Source organism: Jaculus jaculus, chromosome 1 (genome assembly GCF_020740685.1).
Source record: "Jaculus jaculus isolate mJacJac1 chromosome 1, mJacJac1.mat.Y.cur, whole genome shotgun sequence".
NCBI lineage: Eukaryota > Metazoa > Chordata > Mammalia > Rodentia > Dipodidae > Jaculus > Jaculus jaculus.
Genome location: NC_059102.1, coordinates 283876151 through 283896993, shown reverse-complemented (window position 1 = coordinate 283896993; position 20843 = coordinate 283876151). Strand labels below are relative to the sequence as shown.

At 35.8% G+C, this 20843-nt stretch overlaps 1 pseudogene; it reads right to left on the bottom strand.

Annotated features, from left to right (window-relative positions):
- Positions 1-13422: 13422 nt before the first annotated feature.
- On the bottom strand, positions 13423-13837 carry LOC101596525 (annotated as a pseudogene).
- Between the last annotated feature and the right edge of the window lie 7006 nt (positions 13838-20843).

Genomic DNA, 20843 nt, shown 5'->3' with positions numbered 1-20843 from the left:
AGTATTAGTTCTTTATAATTTAATGTAAGTCTCATATCCACTGAACTGGGGTTCAGTGGTTGGTAATAAAACTCCCTCTTGTGTACTCTATTTTCTCTTCCTTGATATTGTCTTTCCTATGATCTCTCTCTCTCTCTCTCTCTCTCTCTCTCTCTCTCTTTCTCTCCCTGTGAAGTAACTAAGGATTCATGGAGTACATTTAAGCAAATTTGATACAATGTTTTTCCATGATGTATTAAAATCACATGCATACAAATGAAGTTACATTTGCAAAATCACATTTTAATTAACACTGGCTAGCTGCAGGGCCATTGGCCTCTGCAAAAATCTGTGGGTGATATGTAGTACTTTACATGAGTTTAGGAATAGGTCCCAGGTGCCCATCTCTTAGCTTCCTTGTAATTATGCACTGTTCAAACTTCAGTGAAGGGCTTGGAATTCATCATTGTCAGCTGCCAGGCTCTCTCCTCCAGCAACAGTGGTTTCCTTCCTTACAGTGCTGCTTCATTCTTTCTGTTACTATTTATTACAGAAATGAGGGCAATGCCCTAATATCTCAATCACTTGGGTCAACTCCGTCACAGCTATGTCTTAAGTAGGACTAAAAATAATACACTCAGCAAATTACTTAGATAATTTGAACTATATACACGTATATGAATGCACATATGTATTTTTTCAAGGAATTTCAATCTATGCTAGAGTAGCACAAGAAAAAGTATTAGTAGCCTCCCTAATGCTGACGACACTTCAGGATCCATGTTTCTTTGTATTCCTTTGATCACAATTTGAAAAGCAAACTGTTGAAAATCTATACTGCTTTGGATGTGTTGCAGAAAATGTCAGCTCTGAGCTTAGTCAGAAGAGCTGCTTAGGTTTGGCTTGTTCTTAATTCGGTCTAGTATTTTTCTTTTCAAACTAGTTTTCTCAAGTCCCTTGTCTGTTCTCCAACGTGACAATAATATTTTTTCTAGTGAGAAGTGCTGACTCTTGTCAGAACTAACTTGAAATACAGATGTTTAGACACCAAGATGCCTTGGGCTTAAAGAAGTAACCTTGTCTATATGTATTTCCTTCCAAGTTTTAATATCTGACAGGGAACAAACATGTACTGCTTAACGACAATTACCGACATCACTCCTAACAAGGCCTTGGGTTAATGGAAGATGCTATTTAGGCTATAGTCTTCTTATATGAAATGTTAGATTACTAAAAATTGTTTAGAGTCCATCTCAAAATGAGTCAATATGAGTCCATTATGAACTTATAAATTATTGCCTACATACAAGTATTAGTGAAAATATTAGTATACTGTTACCAATAACAAAAATATATCTTGCTACCCCCTTTTTTATCATTTCCGGTTCTGTGCCCTGCTTCAGTATGATTTTTCAAACTAGAAACTTGATCATGTAGAATATTAATTGTGCTCAGCAATTGCCCTTGCTCCTCACAATTGCCAATACAAGCCCCCGAAATCTAAGTCTGTCTGTCACTCTCTTGCTCTTTGTGCATCTAGTTCTCTTTCTCTCTAGTTCTTTTTGACTTGGCACCTCTGGGCCATGAACCTAACAAACCAGCCATAGAAACCCATTATCAAGGCACTTTTTCACCTCTATCTTTTGCATATGCTGACTTTTCTCCATAGATTGCCTTTTATTTGTGCTTCACTGACTACTTCTTATATTTTAAGACAGCTCATAAGTTGTTTCCTCTTGGACCTCTTCTGAGTAAAACATGTTGAGTTTGATGTGCTACTTTCTGACCTTATAATGCCATATGTATATATACATGTATGTATATAGAGAGAATTATATATAATTTCATATATATGTGCATTCCTTACATCTGCCTATATTATTTAGTGCACTTTATCAGTGTACCTAATGCCTGATACAGTGTGTTTTCAGTCAGTGCCAGTTGCACTGGCACTTGCTTTTGTTTCTTAGCAACATATACTGTGTAGTGATTCAAAAGGCATGCTAGATTCCTTATTGCACTTTATATATGACATCATTGACATTTCATAATATCATGAAAAGGTAGGCATTGGCCTTGCAATTTTTTAATGAGGAAACTGGGAGAATAAATATCTGTCCAAGGTCATGGACACATGCCATAAGAGTATGAATACACCTCCCATTTCTGAGCCCAGGTGCTTTCCATACCTTTATTTGCTTTCTGCTAACATGCAATTGAAATAAAATATTCAAGTATATTCTCATTAATTGTATTAGTTCCATCTATAACTATGTTCATTTCCAATTATAAAATATGTCTTACTGGGTCCTCTTTCAACTTGGAACCATCTGTGTCTTGACTTTTCATTTCTTAATTGACATCAGATTATTATCTCCAGTTTGTGTTTCCCTATTTAATTTATTAAAGAGTAAAATATTCAAATCTAATCATGCTTTTCAATAGGGCTGTAAACAAAAATGTGACTCTGCCAGCAATGTCTTTCTCTTTCTTGTCTTACAGATGAATCATTGCATACTCAAACACTACCTATTCCATGAAATTTATAGATTCTTTGAAGCACTTGATTGCCTATAACTTTCTTTCATATTTCATACTAAGAAGCTTGTCATATTGCTCTGACATTGTCCTTCATCTGTATCTAGAATTGTTTATGAGGGTGATACTGGGTTCCTTTTATATCATCCTTAAATTTGAATGTAGAGGATATTCAAATCATTGTACAAAAATATGTATTCCAAGTCCTGGCACCTGTGTGGGATACAGGAGAATACTTGGGAGAACAAGGATATATCAACACATCAGAGAGAGAGAGAGAGAGAGAGAGAGATGTGTCACCTCTACCTCATCTGCCCTGGCCCAGAAGTCGTTACTAGTGAAGTGGTTACACAAATACTGCCCTTCTGACTAGCCTAAAACCAGTCCCAAAGAAATGGTGATAGACTTTGTGGTTACTCACCCCTCACCAAAACAGAGATCCAGAGTCTATGGAGAAGGCAACACTAAATTAGATCCCTATTTTGCCTGGCAAGGCTCAAAAAAGATTGTGGAAGAGGGGGTGGAAATATTGTAAGATCCGCAGGATGGGTAGGAATAGCCTGAGGCACCATGTTTCCCCCACCACTGCAGAGACTGACTGTAGCCTCTTGGTCCCCACAGTGAATATTAATAACCCCACCAAAGACCCTTAGCAGAACTGGAGTGGGGGAGAAGGCATCTAAGAGTATAGCTGTTTAATTAAAAACAATAACTAATAAAAAAGAAAAATATGAATTATAAATTTAATGCTTAGCCTTAGCATATTTACGTATGAAAAGATAATGTTATCATTTATTCTCTATATTTTATGACAGTTATACATGATACATAACCTTAAGGAACTATATAGTAGCTCTTCATATATATAACTAGTTTGTTCAATAATAGTCTATTGTTATAATTCTAATCTTAGCTTTAGTTCCCTCAAGGAAAATGCCTGTGTTGTTTACATGTCCTACTTGAGTTTACAGTGGTTTTACTTTGAAAATGTCATAGGACTTTTGGATGATAAGATGAAAAGTTGTTGACATTTGAGTCTAAATTCCCTCTGCAAAGTTTAGCCTGCATCTCCTGAGCAAAACTGTAGACATTTTTCTAAATATCAGAGTACTTTAATTATATGTTGCTTATTTACATGTTAAAATAATATAACATTAAGCTAAATTGAATTCAGATCAATTGAAAAACCAACTGTTGATACTTTTAATACAAGATCATTCACATATAAATGCAATTTTCAATTCAGGTATAACATACATAATTCTATTTATGAATACCATAGCATTTGGTATTTTTGAAGGATGTGTTTTGAAGGATTTTATCTTTTACATTTAGGTAAATGTTGCTAAGCTAAGCTACTTTACTCTGATCATATTCTTGAATCTTGGAGGAATTCTGTCTCAAATCAGATCACTGAAGCATAAATCATATATTGCTTAATGATGGGGATATGTTAGGAGCAACTGTATCATTAGATAATTTTCCTGTGCAAACATCATAGAGTGAACTCACAAACTTTGACTATATGGCTTACTACAGAGTATTATATGTTATGTGATGCATGCACATGCACAATAGAACAAGACATAATCATGAAGCAAGGTAAGCATGAGATACATGAGGCTGTCACCACCATAACATGGCATACTGGCATACTTTCTTATAGGAAACAATGTTTTTGTACTACATAGGTGTATAGTCCACAATAATAATGCAAGTATATATATATATATACTTGTATGTTATGTATATATATATATATATATATATATATATATATATATATATATATATATATATATACACACACACACACACATATACATATACATATGGACAGGAGGCTTTATCAAAAGAAGCTCTGGGAAGAAAAGTATCCTCTTCCCCTACCACCTGGCTGCCTCCCTTCCTACCTGGCTGGTGGTACTGCTTGATGCTTGCTGCTTTCCAGTATGGAGTAAAGACCAGCGTGGACTGCAGAGCAGCAGCTCTCCAGGACATCTTCAGGCCTTCAGTCCCAGATTGGGATTGCTGAGGTATCCAGCCTTGTGGACTGAGCAGCTACCAGGTTCCTTGACTCTCAGGCTTATAATCTGCTATTGTTGGACTGTCGTAAAGTAGTCCAATAAATTCCCTTTTAATACAATTCATTCTATTGGTTCTGTTCCTCTAGAGAACCCTGACTAATACAGTATCAATATCACTCGGTGATTGGAGCTTTTAGATCCATTGTAATCTATGGGACCACAGATGTATACCCAGTGTGGTGGTTTGATTCAGGTGTCCCCCATAAACTTAGGTGTTCTGAATGCTAGGTTCCCAGCTGATGGAGATTTGGGAATTAATGCCTCCTGGAGGGAGTGTATTGTTGGGGACGGGCTTATGGGCTTTATAGCCAGTTTCCCCATGCCAGTGTTTGGCACACCTTCCTGTTGCTGTGGTCCATCTTCTGTTGGCCAGGGGGTGATGTCCACCCTCTGCTCATGCCATCGTTTTTCCCTGCCATCGTGGAGCTTCCCCTCGAGCCTGTGAGCCAAAATAAACTTCTTTTTCCCAGAAGCTACTCGTGTTGGGTGATTTCTACCAGCAATGCGAACCGGACTGCAACACCCAGTATGACATTGTGCAAAACATTGCTATATGACTTGTGGCTATATATCATTTGCTTAACACAAGGTTGCTCCTGATAAGATGTAAAACTGAGCTGTATCAATAGGGTTTCAGGGCTCTTCTAGGTTCAACAAAGCCTTCAGAAGAGGTGAAATAACCTGAGGAAACCATAATGGAGAAACGATAGCTACCACATTCAAATGTTTTTGTACAAATTTTCTCTGTAATAATTATTCCCTTGGGAAGTCCAGTGAACCCCCTTTTCCTCACCTCTCATGACATTGTACACTCTCATTCCCCAGACAAGGAATTTATAAATTCCAAAAGAGAGGGTTTAGAGGGGTACTGGGTCTAATTTTATAAAAACTGCATGTTGTTTAGTTTTGATACTTCATTCTTTTACTTATAGTTGAATAATATTACTTATGGACATGTATTCATATAAGAATGAGGAATGACAACTCTTTATCTCTTATAGAAGCTCTAACCAATTGGCTTGAGACTGAAGTTTGTTGTCAGTGCTTATTCAGATTGTTCAAAGAGAAAACTTTGGATTTCAGAATGATCTTATCACTCTCCAGTATGTGGTAAAGCTACTGTGAAGTTGCTTTTCATTCCATGATAGATATTTTTTACTGTTTGGACACATTTATTAGTTAACGCTTAGCTCCATATTCCTGCATATTTATGCTTGTGTTTTTTTATGTTCATATCTCTGTCTTTATCCTTTTGGAAAGTGGAAGGAGGCTGGCCCCCAACCATCACTGTTTGAGCTCTCCTTACTGCCCACTGTACTCATAGTTACTATCCCAAAGTTGTTATAAAATATCCTAGTATTTTTTAAAAGATTTTATTTTTATATCTTTATTTATTAGTGACAGAGAGAGGGAGAGTGACAATAGGCACACCAGGGCTTTCAGCCACTGCAAATGAACTCTAGACACATGTACCACCTTGAGCATCTGGCTTATGTGAGTCCTGGTGATTTGAACCAGAATCTTTTAGCTTTGCTGGCAAGGACCTTAACCACTAAGCCATCTTTCCAGTCCATGTCCCAGTATTTAATTTGTGTACACTTCTCTTTTGTTAATCCTTTGTTCATAGTAATTTTTTATTATTTTATTACATTGTTTGGTTTGTTCTTGATAATTTATAATTATTTAGTATTCAAAAAGGCAATCCAGGGCTGGAGGGATGGCTTAGTAATTGAGGAATTTGCATGCAAAGCCAACGGACCCAGGTTTGATACCCAAGGACCCATGTTAGCCAGATGCATACAGATGCACTTGTCTGGAGTTCATTTGCAGTGGTTGGAGGCCCTGGCATGCCCATTCTCAATCTTTTCCTCTTTTCCATTTCTCTGTCAAATAATAAATAAATAAAATAAAACAAAATATTATAAAAGGCAATCCAACATTAATCATATTTATACTATATGTAAACTATATATATATATATATATATATATATATATATATATATATGTATATATATAGTTTCCAGCTTCTGTTTTTCAGTTCCATGGAAGGGTCATTTGATCCATGAACTGTAAAATGTAATATAGAAAACATATTATCATCAATCTCTTCCTTAATCAACTCTATGCTTTAAAAAGTTCTAAATTTAAGAAATCTTGGATCTGGACAAGTATTTCAGTTGATAAAGCACTTTCTTTGAAGTATGAGGATGAGTTTCATCTTCAGTTCCCACAAAACTGTCAGGGATGGTTGTATGTGTTTGTATCTCAGTCTTGGGGAAATGGAGATAGTGGATAACTGGAGCTTACTGGCCAGCTATTTAGCCTAATTTATGAGGTGTAGGTGAATAAGATAACCTATCTTGAATGATATGGATGACATTCATAAAGATAACACCTTTGATCATCATGTTCACAAGTACATATTACTCTTCTCCCACACAAACACCCACATATATGCATGTACACACACATGTTCTCATACACATAAAAATTAATGTTTCAGGTGGGGAGAATATCCATGAGTTTCAGGCCACCCTGAGACTACATGGTGAAGGTCAGCCTGAGATAAACCAAAAAAAAAAAAAAAAATCTGTTTCTGTAATGATTCCATAATATATTTCTTGAACAAAACAGAAAATTTTTATTTCACATTTAAAGGTTTAATTTATCTCAAATTGATTTATGAATGATCAGAGCCCAATTCCAGGCACCCTAATGTGTTACTAATAGTTTTAGCCCATTTATGAAGTACAGCCATGCAAGCTCAGTTATAAATTGCATTTCTTTTTTTTTTTAAATTTATTTATTTATTTATTTGAGAGCGACAGACACAGAGAGAAAGACAGGTAGAGGGAGAGAGAGAGAATGGGCACGCCAGGGTTTCCAGCCTCTGCAAACAAACTCCAGACGCGTGCGCCCCCTTGTGCATCTGGCTAACGTGGGACCTGGGGAATTGAGCCTTGAACCGGGGTCCTTAGGCTTCACAGGCAAGTGCTTAACCGCTAAGCCATCTCTCCAGCCCATAAATTGCATTTCTAACAGGGTGCATACTTGATCTTTTTATTCTCTTCTAGTATTTTCTGGTTTATTCTCCTGATTCAGCATTGCATTCCTTTAATTTCACCTTTAAAATAATCTTGATATTTGGTCAATATATTTATGGTACCATATCAATTTTAGATTTATATAGGATATTACATCATATAAAATAAATACATAATTTTATGTAGCACTTGCCAATACATTGTAACTATTTAGTAGGATTTAGTATGGTTAAAATATTAACTGTGGGCTGGAGAGTTGACTTAGTTGTTAAGGCACTTGTCTGCAAAGCCTAATGACACACATGTTCAACTCCCCTGATCCCATGTGAGCCAGACACAGAAAAATGAGGAAAGTGCAAGGCAGCACATGCATATTAGGTGGCACAAGTGTCTGGAGTTTGATTATAATCTTTGAGGCCCTGGTGTGCCAATTGCCTCTTATCTCTCTGTCTCAAAAAAGTTATCTTTTTATTAACTTTCATTATATATAAAAATGCAGTTTTATGACTATGATATCTTCTTGTTGGATCATTGCCTTGATAAGTAAGAAATGACCTTCTTTATTTATTTTTTATTAGTTTTGACTTTAAGTCTACTTTATCTGATATTGGTATAGCAATGGCTGCTTGTTTCTTATTTTCATTTGCTTGGAATATCATTTTCCACCATTTTATCCTGAGTAGGTGTCTGTAATTAGTGGTAAGGTGGCTTTCTTGAAGACAGCAGATTGAGGTGTCTAATTTTATGATCAACCATGTTAGCTTGTGTCTCTTGATGGGTGAATTAAGTCCATTAATATTTAGGGTAGTAACTTTGAGGTTTGATTTATTCCCTGCCATATTGTGTTGGTTTATGTGGTTTGGTGTTTTCTTGGACTTTTATCATTTTTGCACCATCTCTGAGTTTGGTTGTAGTGATCTGCTTCTTGTAGTCAATTGACATTGGTTGTTTGACTTCTTAGTGTGGAGAATTCCCTGAAGTACTCTATGCAGGTGTGGCTTTGTGTTCATATAATTGTAGAGCTGACTCTTATTGTGGAAAGTTTTTCTTTTACTGTGTATTATGAGGGATACTTTTGCTAGGTAGAGTATTTTGAGTTGGAAGCCATGTGTCTGTAGGCTTTGAAGTGTTCCATTCCAAGCCCTTTTGGCTTTCCGAGTTTCTACTGAGAAGTCTGACAGAGAGGGATGGAGTGGCAGACTTGGTGGTGGGAAGACAAGGAAAGCCACTGACTAGCTGGAGGGAGGAATGCTAGCCAGATGGCCTGGACTACATCCTGCTGGTAGTGCCAGAGGAACCTGGCTTGCAGCTCGGTGGCTGGGATAGCTACTTGAAGGGTTTTGGTGACTGGTGCGCTACCCAAGAGTGTGGGAATCATTAGATCCCTACTTTGCTGCTCCATGCCCTCCCATTATAGTTCTGTTAAAATTTGCAGAACCTAAAAACCCCACCCATCTTGCCTTTCCTTCCCAGCTAGGTGAAGTGTGGTTAGGCAGATGCCATCTTGACTAGAGGGCCCAGGTGCATCACAATTCATTAAAAAATCTACTTGACTACAAAACAGAAATAAACACCAACACATCATAGTTGGGGACTTTAATACTCCACTACCAGCAATAGATAGATCATCCCAAGGGAAAACCAAGAGGAAAGTAAGAGAGCTCAACAAAACCATAGATCAATTAAACCTAACAGGCATCTACAGAACGTTCTACCCCAAATCTACAGAACACACATTCTTCTCAACAGTCCATAGAACCTTCTCTAAAATAGATCATATACTTGGCCACAAAGCCTGACTCCATATATGAAGGAAAATTGACATAAGTTACTGCATGATATCAGATAACAGTGCTATAATGCTAGAAATTAACAAGAGATGCACCAGGAATCCTATCAGTACCTAAAGACTGAACAACACATTTTTAAACAATAAATGGGTGGTGGATGAAATAAAAAATGAAATTGCAAAATTTCTAGAATTGAATGACAATGAGAACACATTGTACCAAACTTATGGGACATAATGAAGGTAGTTCTTGGAAAATTTATAACACTAAATGACTTCGTAACAAGGACAGAGAGATCTCAAATCAATAACCTAAACATTCACCTAAAGTCATTGGAGAAACAAGAAGCATCCAATCCAAAAGGCTGCAGACAGAGAGAAATAATCAAGAGCATAGCAGAAACTAATGAATTGGGAACAAAGAAAATAATTAAGAAAATTGAACCAAAGAGCTGGTTATTTGAAAAAATAAACAAGGTAGGTAAATCCCTGGCCAATTTGATAAAACAAACAAACAAACAACAAGAGAGATGCTGCAAATTAACAAAATTAGAAATGAAAAAGGAGAGATTACAACAGATATAAGTGAAATTGGAAGGATCAACAAGACTTATTTCAAAAACCTCTACTTCAAAAATTGGCTAATATTGGAGGAAATGGATGAATTCCTTGACACATACCACCTACCAAAGCTAAACTTAGAGCAGGTTAATCTCCTAAACAAACCTATCACACCCATTGAGATTGAAAAGATAATCCAAAACCTCCCCAATAAACAAGAGTCCAGGACCAGATGGCTTAGCTGAATTCTATCAAACCTTCATGGAAAAACTAAAACCGATTTTCTCAAAGTGTGCCACATGATCAGAGAAGTTGGAATGCTCCATAACTCCTTTTATAAAGCTACTATCACCCTAATAGCAAAACCAGACCGAGATGCCTCAAGAAAGAAAGAAAAAAACAAACAAACAAACAAATTATAGGCCTATTTTCTGATTAACTTAGACATAAAGATCCTGAACAAAATCCTCACAAACTAAATCCAATAACACATAAAGAGCATTATCTACCTTGATCAAATAGGCTTTATGCCAGGAATGTAGATGCAGAAAAGAGGCACAGAATGGGAGAAAATTTTTGTTGGCGATACATCTGATGGAGGCCTAATTTCTAGAATCTACAAAGAAATAAAAAACCTAAACAATAAAAAAAATCAAACAATCCACTCATAATATGGGACAGAGATCTGAACAAGGAGTTCTCAGTGTAAGAAATACAAATGGAAAACACACATTTAAGAAAATGTTCAATATCCCTAACCATCAGGTAAATGCAAAGTAAAACAACTATGAGATTCCACCTTACCTCAGTAAGGATAGCAAACATTAAAAATTCAAGTGAAAACAAATGCTGGTGAGGTTATGGAGAAATAGGAACCCTCATTCAATGTTGGTAGGAATGTAAAATGGTACAACCACTATGGAAAGCAATGTGGAGACTACAAAAATGGATGATTATAGAGATACTAAGAGACCCAGTTATTCTCTTACTAGGCATTTCCCCTAAATGCTCCATGCCTCACTTCAGAGATATTTGCTCAATCAACAATTCATAATATCTGAGAACTGGAATTAACTGAGAGATATATCATTACACGAATGGATAATCAAGATCTACATGATGGAATTCCACACATCAGTAATAAAAAAATGACACAATGAAATTTGTAGAAAAATGGTTGAATTTTGAACAAATCATTTTCAGTGAACTCAATCACAGAAAGAGAATCATCTCATGGTCTCATTCATCTGTGGCTCCTAATCTGGATAAGCATGAGATGCCAATATACCTAATAGGCATCTTGAAGACCAGACAATACTGAGGATAGGGCTGGAGGGGAGGGTAGGGAGGGTAAGTGTGGGAAGGACAGAAAATTGGACCCAAATGTAAGTAATACTATAAAATCCTATATCCTGGGCTGGAGGGATGGCTTAGCTGTAGATGTGTTTGCCTACAAAGTCAAAGGACCTAGGGTTGATTCCTCAGGACTCATGTTATCCAGATGCACAGGTAGTGCATGCATCTGGAATTCATTTGCAGAGGCTGGAGGCCTTGGAGTACCCATTTTTTCTCTCTCTCTCTCTCTCTTTCTCTCTCTCTCTCCCTCCCTCTTTCTCTCTATCAAATAAATAACTAAATAAAAATAAACTGTTTTAACAATAAAATAAAATCCTATATCCTGAAAGCAGACTAAAAGGTTGAATCTTCATTGGGTCCTTAGAGGGAAAACCCCTGGAGAGGGTTTGATGAAGCCTAACATTTATTTTCTCCTCTCTCTCTCTCTTTTCTTTCTTATTACCAATGTTTTTCTTCCTTTTTCTCCCTGTGGTACTTTCCTGTAACCCCAGTATCAGGATGCAGTTAGCATCCACAATGATCAGTTGATCAGAGAGACCTATGAGGTTTTCCAAAAGAAGTCAGACTTCTGTCAGAGAACTTGATTATCCACAAAAGGTTAATGGTAAGACCCTACTACCAAAGATACCATATGCTTTTAGTATGGAACATGTAGAACTGGATGGTATCTGGAAAAGAGCCAGTCACCAGACAGTTAGCTTGTCTAGTGCCAGAAGGTGCTACATGAGCTATCAGGGGAAAGGGGCCAAAATCTGTCCAAACAACTTGAAGTCCAAGCTACTGTTTAGCAGACAACCTGAAGTGTTGCCCACCCAAGTTCTATAGTGGCACACAGCCATGATGGGCAACCAACTGCCCTTGAATTGGCTAACAGATCTGCTCAATGGGATGGAATCCATAGCTGGAACTGGGAAACAAGTCAGAATCATATCCATATAATGAGCTTGCTTTCCAAGATTAAGCTCCCACCAATTCTAGGCTACAAGAGGGCCTACACCTATTAAATTCTCTCTAACCTATAATTGCAGAATATGCTTTTCTTTTTTTTTCAGATGGATGCAAAACTTGAGGAGAGAATCAGCCCATTGCACCTCACTAGGGACCTTGCTGAAACCATAGAGTAACTGAGGAAATAAGCAAGAGTGCTGCTTTCTTGGTTAACTTGGGTGAAGGAGATAGACACAGAGGACACTAAACTTCTACCAAATCAGAGATACAGAGGATCCCAAGAGCCCATCACTGAACTAAATCTAAAATGAACCCAATACGGCTCAGGGAAATTCATGGAAGAAGGGTCTGAAATATTGTTACAGCCACAAGTTGGGACATTATGCACAGAGACATTGCCTCATCCCCATAACTGATGGCTTCCCCAACAACGTACAACCCACATTCCCTATAGGAATAACTGGCATCCCACTGAGGAGTATCCCTTTGGGGGATGGGGGCAGGGATAAGGGTAAGGATCGTACAAATATGTGCTGTTCACACACTTAGTAAGTACATAACTAACCAAAAATCGAACTGAAAAAATAAATAAATTGGAAAAAAAAGAAGAAAAAAACTACATTTGTATCTATTGTAATATTGTATAAAACTTGGTTGTGTAGTATAATTGAACTTGCTTCTGATTGTTTAACTTGGAGAAAATCAGAATTGCTCATTAATACCAGTGTTTACTATTACAATATTGCTCAGTTTATGTGAACAAACATATTATGTGAAAATGTGCCATATGATAATCCAGTAGGTCTATAGTCTCCTACTGATTTTCTCATGGTACATTTTATTTTTCTTTCTAAAATGATTTTTAAATTTAGACTATTTTTATTTAAGATAAATTGAAATATAGAATATAATTTATGCTTATGCTTTATCCATCTGCTGATTTCTTTAATTTCTAGCTCTTGAGATCATAGTTACTGTGTATATCCATCATTTGTGTGTTTCTAACTTAATTTTTTTTCTCTTGTCAGTATTTTAATAATGTTTCATACATCAAATTACAACAGAAACAACTAAAACAAATGCATCCTGTCACCCATAAACAGCACAGTATATTATAGTTAACCAAGCTTGTGTTCCACCATCAAGTGTGGCTCGCGCATTAGTTCACTTTGTGACGGATCATTAAGGATATCTTCAAAGCCAATGGTCTCATCATTGCCTTTCAAAATATCCAGTGAAAGGTTGGAGCTTGACAAAAATGGAAGATGCTGAACCTGTTGCACTGCCTTAAATTCCATTTGTAAATTCAGTGGAGCAAACAGACTTTGGAAGTTCTTCAGTGTGGAAAAATTCATTTGATCTTGGTTAAGCTGGAAAAATTTCTGATAGTTCAAGAGGATGGCTGGGCAAAAGTTCATTTTTCACACAAGAAAACCCTTTCTGAAGATCATGACTTTCAAAAGGCCCACTTGCTGACAGTTCAGTAACTGGAATACTGTCTCTTAGCTGAGATCCAAGTCCTCTGACATTCATCTTCCACCCATCCACGCACTACCTTGGCTGCATTACCATCCACCCGCCTCGATGCTCGCTTCCCTAACTTAATTTTTAATTTTTTTTTTTTTGAGGTAGGGTCTCACTCTGGCCCTGGCTGACCTGGAATTCATTATGTAGTCGCAGGGTGGCCTTGAACTCATGGCAATCCTCCTATCTCTGCCTCCCAACTACTGGGACTAACGGCATGTACCACCACACTAGGCTTAAATTCAGTTTTTATCCCCTTCAAAATGGCTTCCATCTCACCAGGTCCTTGTTACTCATCCCAGTGATTTTTTTTTTTTTTCATATGTAAGTCTTTGCTTGACAGCAGTGTTACCAAAGTCATCCATGTCTTCCTTCTCCATATGCTCCTGCTCCTGGGCATGCAGTGCTTTCTTCTTCACACTGACTAATTCTTGTCAGTTTCTGTTACAGTTATCCTCTCATTGCTGAGATAAAGCACTTGACCAGAGCAGCTTATGGGAGGAAAGTGTGTCTTGTGGCTTATAGACTTGAGGGGAAGCTCCACATGGAGGAGGAAAACATAGCATTGGTATAGGCTGGGAATCACCTCTGGGCCAACATCAGGTGGACAACCACAGCATAACAGTGAGCCAAATGAACACTGGAAGCAAGGGCTAATAAACTTCAAGGTTCATCTCTAGCACCTCTAAATTACCATCAGCTGGCAATTGAGCACTCATAACATATGAGTTTATGAAGGACAAATTACTCAAACTACCACACCCTCTTTGCCACTTTCTTTCCCAGTCAGATCATCCATATATTCTGTGTGTCCCCCTGCTCCAGGGTTTTAAATAGTATGGTAAATATGTTTAAACTTCCCCATCAAGGACAGGTCTCCTGAATGAGTGCCAGACTTTTATCCAAGTACTTGCAGAAATTTCATCTCCTTTGCATGTTTTTTATTTTACCTAAATGTAATTTCTATCTGTTTTCCCAGAATTTTACTTGTCCACTATTTCAGGAAAATTTTTGGGCTATTGTTTTATCCTCTTATTTTGTGTAAGATTATTACTCACATAGATTTGCTTTTTCATTTTTTGCATTTATTTTTGTGGTTTTAATTTATGTTTTTACTTATTATTACTTTTTAATTATTCTTATATTTTGTGTAAGTATATTATTTATTTCGGACAATATATATTTGGAAATTTTTATTTTCCCCATACATATACTTTCCTAATGCACTTTGATCTTATTTCCCCAATTAGACTCTCTTATTTCCTTACCCTCCAACCAATACTTTTCTTCTTTCTTATTAATCCCCATTTTACTTTACAGCAGGAATTGGTGTGGTTTGACTTCAGTTCAAGGAATGTTGGAAAAACTTAGATGACCTTCTAAAAGATAATCCTAAAGAAAAGATTTATAATATATGTAGTATATATGATATATATTAACATATATATGTATATATTAACATATATATATGTACGTATAGTGTGTGTGTATGTTAATTCATATTGTAGTATTACTGGTAGCATCAATCTTAGTGTTAATATGCAACCTATTGTTAATATAAATCATAGTGTTAATATATATCTTGTGGTAGAATAGATCCTATTATTAGTATGACCCTAGTGTTAATGTATGCCCTAGTATTAGCGTATTTTCTGGTGTTGATTCAGAGTCTAGTGCTAGTATGTACCCTAGAGAGGAAACAATTTCATAATGTGTTTCCACCAAAAGTACACTTGCAAATTTACTGTTAATGAGAATGGTGGTTTCACCATATTAAAGTTAAAGACAAACTGAAAAATACATTTTTCTTATTTTAATAATGAGAAGTCTTTAAACTAATCTTGCTAATTGTATAGAACTGAACTTTGCTCTTTAATTTTTAAATAGCATATGTTCAATAAATGATAATATTATAGGAGTTTGCCATATTTTTTTGCATATCATGGGTCACTTTTTTTTCCAAAAATATCACTACAGTTGGCAGAATTTTATGTTACATGATAGCCATTTTCAAAGGATAAAAATAAAAGGACATCACAATAAAGAAAAACAATACATTTACAAAGTCCTGTCTGTAAACTTCAAGGCCAGTTTAGAGCTGAGGTAATGCTGTTTTAGCTTTGTGGCTAAAGTAAAAAGTCCTTTAATTTTAAAAAGGTACTTGATTCTTACTTCTCTCACTCTTTTATTTATTCTTCTATTTGTTTGTACCAGTGCCTTACAAGACCACGAGACAATGGAACTGCAGTTCTGTCTGCAAGAACCGTCCCAGTAGGATAATTTTCCAAAGAGACCCTTCACATTCAATAGCTGCCTTGTTACTGTTACTGCTGCACCTCAGTACAGAGGCATTTACACTAATGTGGAAATGATCAGAGAGTATGGATGTGTGTATATGTACAAGTGTGGGAACCCCATACAGTGAAAAGTGGGAAACAAATGAGCAAGTATGAAATGTATGGTAAATTTTATTTTGACTTTCACAGCAAAAAAAATTAAAGAAAAAAATTAAAAAACAATTAATTAAAAAATTAAATATATAACTTCATACTTCCTTTGAGGAGCACTTCCTTCCATTAGTGCCACTCAGTTACAAATTGCTCTTTATTATAAAACCAATGATATCAAAGAAAAGCAGAGCATTATATAAATTTCCTTAAAAGATAGGGCCACCTCTCAAAGTAAATCTCTCCTAGGGCTAATAAATAATGCACTGCACAATACTTAATCATCAAGATACCTCTGACACACCTGCATAACATGACTGGGACTTTTTTTTTCTACACTATTGTTACAGAACAGCTTATAAAACTAGATATGAGCATTAACTGTGAGTGTAAACAGTAGGACTACCACTTGTCAAAAGTTTTCAGTACTTTCACTGGAAGGGGTGCTGGTCCCTCTACTTTCCCAGTGTTTTCTACCTCCTCCCCGCCATCATCAAAGGAGTCCAGCTCTTCTCTTTGCTATCTCAATGTCCAATGCGGAGGACTCTGTGGTCTTGTCCAGGCTCTCCTCATCATGGCTTCCCTCCAGGACCTCTGCAGTCTGTGAAAAAGAGAGATAGTGAATGTTTTAAAGCTTTAGTAAAAAAAGACACCTGAAATTTAATAAAATAATTTCATTTCAGTAGACTTTTGCTGTGGTAATACAGCAAGGAGAAAAGAAAAATATAAAATAAAGGTTGGTTAGGCCATTTTTTTTTTTAAAGTTAGACTATCCAAGCTATCAAAGGATCTGTTAGTCAAACAATGAAGGAATACTAATAACATTAAATGGCATTAAGGAAATTTAGACAGGCTTTTAATATTAACTTTACAACATCAGTTCTCATTTAATCAATCAGAAAATTACCTTGAAATATTTTGTATTTTTAAATTCAGTGTTAAGTTCTGTAAAGAATAAGAGATCATAATAGCAATTCTTTCACCTACTTTGGAGTCACTATTGAGACATGAATAACCAAAACTGAAACACTGAGATCCTCAAAACTCCACACTAGTGTCATGGTTTGAGTGAAATGACCCCCATAGGCTCATGTGATTGAATATTTGGTTCTCAGATGGTGGTATTGGCCGGGGAATCATATAGAAATGTAGCTTTGCTAGAGGAAGTTGCTCAGTTGGTTTGGGGCTTGAGGCTTAACTTCCTGGCCCTCTCTGATCTCAGCTCCAGTTGCTCAATACTGTCACCATGTGGTCGCCTACCTCCAGCCTTCCCTTCCACAAAGAACTGGAATGTATCCCCTCAAATTTATAGACAAAGTGATTTGGAGATAATTGAGAGGTTAAAAGCACTTGCTTGCAAGCTTGCCTGCAAGAGTACAATTCTTCTGTGTCCAGTGCCCATGTCAAGCTGGTTGCAACATGAGCATGTGTATATGATCTCAATGAGGTTAGGACAATAGGAGATGGAGCCAAGAGAATCTGGACTCTTATGAGCTAAAATGGTGTATCCAGTGTCAAAACACACACAGACCCTGTCTCACAGACTGTGGAAGGAAAGGACAAGCACTCCAAGGTTGTCTGCCCTCCACATGCGCAATGTGACAAAAAGGCACACACATACACACACACACACACACAATATAAACCAGGGCTGGAGAGATGATTCCGCAGTTACAGTGTTTGTTTTCAAAGCCTAAGGGCCTTGGTTCAATTCCCCAGTACCCACATAAGCCACATGCACAAAGTGGTGCAGGCATCTGGAGTTCATTTACAGTGGCTAGATGCTCTGGCTTGCCCACTCTAACTCTCTATCCTTGCAAATAAATAAAAATATTTTTTTTAAAAAGAAATATAAACCAAAATAACATAAAACCTCTTGGAGCCAAAATAAAGCATTTTTCCTTTAAGTTGTTACTCACCAGATATTCAATCTCAGCAACCAAAAAATTAACTAATACAACTAGTTCACTCAGTGCAAATCACATTTGCTTACACTTGATCTAAACTAATCATCTCATCAAGGACAAATTAGTACATTCAACTTTATTACATTTGAGTTACAAGTTTTGTTTGTTTTAATAAACTGTTCAGAAAAAGTCAAGATAATTTTTTATACATACTTGGTGTATCACAATGCTTCCTTCAATTTAGTCACTTCTGTTAGGTGTTGGCAAACCACAGTGTAAACACATCGGTGCAGATCTTCAGAGAAGGAGTATAATTATTCCTAAAATACTAATTAGGAAACTTTGTATTTGTTCAGTCTAGTTGTAGCAGTTTATCTAACAGAGCATACTAACAGTGGACATATGTGATGAATTTACTATGTTATGAGCACTGTGACTTAATTGATGCCCCTGGCTTGTAAGGATTTAATTTCATGTTACATCAAAAAAAATGTGGTAATAAGAAACTCTGAGAATTAAAATAAAGTTTAAATTATTATTATATTGGTGATTTTTCCTTTTACATTGTTATATTAATCATGAACAAATGTGCAATAATTTTTATATTTCATTTAATATGACAGTACTGCATTCAGAATAATATTTGTGGTTCAATATTTATTAAAAAATATTGTTATTTTCAAAACTTCAAGTGTTTTCAAATAAAATTGTGGTAGATTTGTTGATCTTTTTATTTATCATTAAAGAATATTTACTTCAATTGCTTACTTGAGGGGAAAAATAACTTTTAATTTATGCAACTTTGATTAAAATTATTATCCTACTTCTTAATTTTGTTTCATAATACTAACATTGAGTTTTGTTGAATAATTTCTATCACATGGACAGAGAATATAATGAACTCCTCCTAGAATTCTGCCTTCACTTCTGGACTATTCTTTTTTTTTTTTTGGTTTTTCAAGGTAGGGTCTCACTCTAGCCCAGGCTGACCTGGAATTCCCTATGGAGTCTCAGGGTGGCCTCAAACTCATGGCAATCCTCCTACCTCTGCCTCCAGACTGCTGGGATTAAAGGCATGCACCACCACACCCGGCTTTGGAAGACTATTCTTAATAACCCATATGACCTATGGATAATGACTTAAAGCAGAATGCACCACACACACACACACATACACACACATGGTGAATTTATCTAGAGCCATAAGAAAATGAAAATACTACAATGAATATACATATATGAAACATTGTCTTTAATAAAAGTATGATTTGGAAATATGGTTAGATGATTTTTAATATTAGCCAAAGTGAGATGAGTTTATTTTTAAAAACTTGAAATGTGTTGTAGACCAAAAAGACTGAAAAAGAATGTCTGTTGAAAGGTCTGTATAACATAATATTCTGCAATTTAGGACTTTATAATGAGAGGGGAATTGAGTAAATATTCTTACAAAAATGAGGAACTGTGGGTTATAGAATTTAATTGTTTTACAAAAAAGAATTGATAGCTCACTTCTGTTTCATGTTACTTTGTTTCTCCTGTTCCTTATTTATTTCTCTTTTGTGTGACAGACTCTCATGTAGCCCAGGCTTGCCTTGGACTCCCTATGCAGACATATATATATGGCATGTCATACTTTGGTCACTTTCTCTTTTCTAGTCCTATAAAACACTTGATTTTATGAATCTCTCAAAATTTCCTATTTGTTTTTATTTTATTCTATGAATTGAATTTTGGGATATTTCTATTTTTATTTTGTTTCTATTTCTATTTTTATTTTCATTAGTGTAATTGGCAAGTGATAGTAAACAAACTTGCCATTATATTGTTATGTCCTGAGAATATCCTCTTTTCTTTTTACTCTATTTTCTTCCATGTTTTTTGGAACATCATAGCATATGTTTTTATTATATCTAAATAACCTTTTATCTCATTCCTTAACTTTATCTATTATAACAACTATCCCTTTGACATATCTATTGACTTTATATACCTCAAATTCTTCTCTACAAGTCAAATTCACAGTCAGATGGCCAGAAAACAATGTTTTTTAAAAAAATCTTTTATTTGGAATCTTTAATTACAAAACATGGCCAAGACATATCTCAGAATTTTGTACCCCAATAAGATAAGTGTAACTTTGAAAGCATGTGGGGAGAGCAATATTTTCCCTTCCAATAGTACCTTAGCCTGTGTTGTAAATATTGTCTTTCATCTTTATTTTTCTAAGAACACAAAATTCCAAATTCTAGGGTCCAGAAAGATTTGAATACTTTTAGAAAACTAACCTATTATTTTCTTCAGCAATATATAATAATGAATTCCAATCTCCTATTACTGTAAAAGCACTAGATCTTTTTCTTTCTTACCTGTAATAATTTTATAATATGTACGAAATAGACAGTTGTTGAATAATTTTATTCTATATTGCATAGATAATTGAAATGGAGCAATGTAATACAAAATCCAAAAGTTCTTGATGTCATAAAACAAACTGCGTTTTATGTATATAACAGCATATGTAAGTGAACTTAGCTTGTGGACTGCTTCTGAGTTTTCCATCATTTAGATATAAAAGAGTCTGTCTCTGATCACAAGATTTATTTAACTGTGGCTATTATAAAATTTTAAGAATAAGTATTATTAAAGAGATGTTAACCA